Here is a 5,499-nt window from a genome sequence, read left to right as displayed (position 1 = left end):
CGACTGGTTCTTCGGGCTATGTGAGCGCCTCGTTTTGGGTCAATCGTCACGGATGACGTTGCCAACCTTTTTCAGTCGCCTTGATCCATTCCAGGCCTTTCGTCTAGTGAATTTCTTTGTTTGTGACATACCGAGCTCCGACGCGATCGGGGTCTTCTGTTTTGACAAGTTGTTTTGTGGCCCGCGGATGTCGCGGGATTCGGATTTTGGGAAGTGCGCGGGACGGGAGCGGCCGCAGTAATCGGAAGCGATAAAGCGGAAGCTCCTCGATCCCCGCGTCGTCTTTTTCGCCACGTACTGCGCGCGCGTCTGCTGCGGGATTTGACTGGATAGCCTGGGCCTACCAGTCAGCCACTCGGAAGCGGTCCATTATAAATCGCCGGCTCGGGGTTTCCAAGCAGTGCGCTCTCTTCTCCTCCTTTCTTCCGCCTCTCCCCCTTCGCAAGTCCTTCCGCCACCTTCGTTCCCTCCCCAACGCAGCAGGCCCGTGCGAGACTTCGCCGGCGACGATGACGAAGAGCAAGACCTCTGCTCTGGAGCGCGCAAAGAAGGCGGCGGCGGCGGGGAAAGGGAAGAGGTCAGCTCGGGGCGGATCTTCCTCTAGGACCGCTCTGCCCAAAGGTTGGATCCAGGGCGACTGGATGCCATCGGTGCTCCGGCAAGAGGATCTCGACGATATGGTCGAGGGGGGAGTCATTCCCCACGAAGCTGCGCGTCTTCCGTGGGGAGAGATCGAACCTCAACCCCACGACGGTGAGTGCGTGCTCCTAGCCACCCACATCGACCGAGTGTTTTCTCTGCCGCCCCATCCTTTCTTCCGGAGTTTCCTGAATTTCTTCGGAGCGCAGCTCCACCACTTCAATCCCAACTCCATTGTCTACCTCGCTGCTTTCATCTCCATGTGTGAGGCTTGCTTGGGTTGTCGACCCCATTGGGGACTCTTCAAACACATCTTTACCTGCCGTTCTCAATCGGTCAATAAGGCTAAGTCGAGTGACGAGAGGACGCAGGTGATCCAGCTGTGCGGGGGCCTGGCGATCTAGACGAGGGGGAAGAGTTGTTTTCCATCTATCACCTTCCCGGAGTCGGTCCGTGGCTGGCAGTCGACCTGGTTCTACTGCAAGGACGAGGCGACCCCAGGACAGTCGACTGGTCTTCCTCTTTTTTCCCTCGACCGAGCCGAGAAGCCTGCCTCTCTGAAAGTCGCACCGGAGGAAAAGGCCCAAGTCAAGGTGCTAGCAGGTCGAGTGGTTGAGCATGTCCGTGAGGGTGTGACTGGTATGGACCTGCTGGAGGTCTTCCTTCAAAGGCGCATCCAACCGCTCCAGGCCCGCGACCACTCGGGTCTTGACGATACCACTCGGGTCCACCCGGAGGATGTCACCGACGAGATGGTGGAGGGGTGGCTGTCAAGCATCACGGGGGAACAAAGACAACCCCCGAGGAGCCAGGAGGGTAACCCCACTCGACAACTTGTATGAGGTGGACCAGGTATGTCTTTGTGCTCCCGACTGATATCTTGTCTTCTGCATTGGTCTTCTTTGAATAAGTCGATTGACTTTCGTCTTGCCTGTTGTTTTCCAGGCGACCACTGAGATGTACTCGACGCCCAACGGGGCACAGGGGTCGACTGAGGAAGGGGAGGCGAGCGGAGGCGAGAACGGGGACGACCAAGGCGAGTGGGAGTCCAATGGTGAGGGAGAGGGAGGCGACGACATCTTCTCCAACGAAGGGGAGGAGGAGGAGGTTGAACCCCCTCGCCCGGAGGGGCGATCCAAGCTCACCCACGATCCAGCGCGAGCACGTGGCAAGGCGACTGCTCCTGTTGGGCAGTCATCGAAACGCCCTCGGACCTCTTCTCCTCCGCCGACTGGGAAGGCTCCCAAGCATCCACGAGCGACGCCATCCAAGCCTCCCAAGGCTCTGCCCAAGATGAAGATAGTTGTTCCTACCATTTCCGGTTAATAATAAGACTTGCTTTCCTTTGTCGATCGTGGACGGATCCTTGGTCGATTCACTGAACCAACTAATTGACTTTCGAGATTTGCAGCGGTGCTACTTCTGAGGTCTCCGCCAGGAACGACGACCAAGAGATGGAGGACGCTGTTACCTCCAAACCTGGTACGATTGCTGACGTCCTGCCTTTGAGTCGACTGAACCTTTATTGCTACTCTGATTGATTGAATATTTTCCTTATAGCTCCTCCTCATGTTATCGACCTCCCGGATGACGACGACGATGGTCCGTTGAGAGTGAGGAGGCACAAGAGGGCGTCGGCTGACAAGACCCCCCAATCCGCTCCGGCGTCCGAGGCCGTGGCTCGGGATGGTGGTGACACCACTCGGGCTTCTGTAACCTTTGTCGTTCCTCTGGAGAGTGCGCGGCCCTCGGCGTCGACTGCGGATCCACCTTCGCTTTTTGCTGCGTACCCCGTCCCTGAGGACCAAGCGGCTGCTGCAAAGGAGGCTATACGCCAGGCAGGGATCATGATGGAGCAAGTGAAGATGGCTCGGGAGGCCAGCCAAGCAGCCTATGACGCGAGTTCGGCTCTTCAGAGCAACGTCCAGGTCAGTCGACTCGACACTTGGTCTGTTATGATATGCTGTTTGAAGAGTCTCTTTTCCAAAGATCTTTTGTATCTGTATCTGTACACCCACTGGGTGTGTCTGCCAATCCTTTGGACGAGTGGGGGCACGCTAAGTGCACCCACTGGGTGTAGTCCCCGATACTACGGTGGACTGCTGGCAGTCGACTGTAGTCTTTACATTGTGTTGCTGTAGCTGTATTTCTTCACTCGGTTTGGTCAGGTCAGGTCGAGTGGAATTGTATCCGGTCGACTGCGGGTAGTCGACTTTTTTTTGGTCGAACCAGTGGGGGCACGCTGAGTGCACCCAATGGGTGTAGTCCCCGAGACTACTGTCGAATGTTTTTGATTCGGCTGTGGTCTTAGAAACGTCATCATTGTCTCTTAGTTACTCGGAAGCAACTTATCTTGGATGTTTGTCGACTGATTTTCCTTTTTACAGAAATCTTGCGAACTTGTAGCTCGCTATACTGAGTTGGAGAATCAGCAGATCCGTTGGCTTGCTCAGGAGAATTTGAGGAAGGCGCAAGAAGAAGCGAAAGGTATGGCTGGTGAGGTTCTCTATTCTTAAAGGGTGGATTTTCTTTCTTCTCCATTCTTGATGTTGGTTCCACTCGACGCGCCACAGATAAACTGGAGGAAGCTCTGAAGAAGAAGGACCAAGACCTTGCAGAGGCACAGAAGGAGGCCTCAAGCAAAACAAAGCTTGCAGAGGAGAAATTGGCTTCGGTCGGAGCTCTTGAACAGGAGAACTCCAGACTGAAAACCGCTCTCGAGACAGCTAATCGAGATGCCAGTCGACTGAAGAAGGAGAAGATGGCTCTGCACGACAAGGCGGGTGAGCTGGTGGGAAGGTAAAAGATCTGGAAGCTTATCTCGGCGGACTTGCCAAGAAGTTGTTCGTCATGCTCGAAGGTAATTACTCTGCCCCGACTGTCTTGCAGTTTGCCAAGCCTGCGTAGGGCCACTGTCTTACTCTTGAATCGTGTTTGCAGAATTCTGTCAGAACTTTGAAGAGGAGACCAGTCGAGTGGAGCCAAGCTTGGACCCTGTTAACTCTCTTGTGAAGGACGAGGCTGCCATGAACGTGCTCCGACTGGAGTGTCGTGTTGCCAGCGTCGTTGATTATCTGGCTCGGCTGACAGTTGCAATGTCGCGGATCGACACATCACTCTGGCCTAGGACGATGCTTCAGAACAACCTCGTGTCTCTGATGGCTCGACTTAACGAAGTCCCAGGTCGAGTGGCGGAATGGAAGAAATCTTCTGCTAGATGTGGTGCTGATGTCGCTCTGTCTCTGGTCCGCGTCCATTGCAAGGAGGCGCGAGAAGAAAAGCTGGCGGCCATCCAAGTTGCAAATACCAGGAAGCACAGCTTTCAAGACTTCATGGAGACTTTCATCGCCGCTGCCACCCGTATCACCGACGGGATCGACTTGGATGAGTTCGTCGCCCCTTCCAGTCCTCCTCCCGAGGAGTGAAAAACTTTGAATTTACCTCGGGATGCCGAGTGGATTTGTAACTGTTTAAACTCCGCCGAGCCGAGGGCTCGAGTACTTTGAGGTCTGGGACCTTTTGGGATTTTTCTGAACTTGATTTCTCGTTGGATATCTTCACGGTTTGATTCGTCGAGTGGAACTTGATCTTCACTCGGAATAATCTTGTATTGGCGACGCAGCTCCGAGGGAGAAGGTAGCGGTCGACTCGCGGATTGGGTCGAGTCTTGTACTTAGGCGAGCACTGGGCTGTAGCTAAGCCTCCGAGTGAGAGGTTTACTCTCCACTCGGTAGGATTTTTAAACACTTAGGCGAGCACTGGGCTACAACTAAGCCCCCGAGTGGGAGGTTTGCTCTCCACTCGGTAGGATTTTTTTCAAACTTAGGCGAGTGCCAGACTGCAGCTAAATCTCTCGGTGAGAGAACTTAGGCGAGTGCTGGACTGCAGCTAAGCCCCTGAGTGGGAGGATCGCTCTCCACTCGGAAGGATTTTTTTTAAAAGTTAGGCGAACACTGGCTGCAGCTAAGCCCCCGAGTGGGAGGTTTGCTCTCCACTCGGTAGGATTTTTTCAAACTTAGGCGAGTGCCGGACTGCAGCTAAGTCTCTAGGTGAGAGAACTTAGGCGAGTGCTGGACTGCAGCTAAGCCCCCGAGTGGGAGGTTTCCTCTCCACTCGGTAGGATTTTCTCAAACTTAGGCGAGTGCCCGACTGCAGCTAAGTCTCTAGGTGAGAGAACTTAGGCGAGTGCTGGACTGCAGCTAAGCCCCTGAGTGGGAGGATCGCTCTCCACTCGGTAGGATTTTTTCAAACTTAGGCGAATGCCGGACCGCAGCTAAGTCTCTAGGTGAGAGAACTTAGGCGAGTGCTGGACTGCAGCTAATCCCCCGAGTGGGAGGATCGCTCTCCACTCGGTAGGATTTTTTAAAACTTAGGCGAGTGCCGGACTGCAGCTAAGTCTCTAGGTGAGAGAACTTAGGCGAGTGCTGGACTGCAGCTAAGCCCCCGAGTGGGAGGATCGCTCTCCACTCGGTAGGATTTTTTCAAACTTAGGCGAAACGGATTCGCAGCTAAGTCACCCACTGGGGGATTCCGTATGTAAACAAAAGTGACAACAATTGATGGAACACTCTTGCCTTTGATAAAAACGAACTGCAGGAATTTTTCTTATTACATCTCGTCCAAGGGAGAGCTCAAGTGTAAAAGGGGCGGAGTAGTTCCGCATTCCAAGCTCGAGGCTCGTCGATCTGGCGATCAACATTGTAGAGGTGATACGCTCCATTGTGGAGGACTCTGGTGATGATGAAGGGGCCTTCCCAAGTAGGAGCAAGCTTGTGTGGTTTCTGTTGATCCACTCGGAGGACCAAATCTCCTTCTTGGAAGGCTCGACTCTTCACATTCCGGGCGTGGAATCGACGCAAG

The sequence above is a fragment of the Triticum aestivum genome, chromosome 4A (assembly GCF_018294505.1).
Source record: "Triticum aestivum cultivar Chinese Spring chromosome 4A, IWGSC CS RefSeq v2.1, whole genome shotgun sequence".
In the NCBI taxonomy this organism is placed as follows: domain Eukaryota; kingdom Viridiplantae; phylum Streptophyta; class Magnoliopsida; order Poales; family Poaceae; genus Triticum; species Triticum aestivum.
This window is presented reverse-complemented; position numbering follows the sequence as displayed.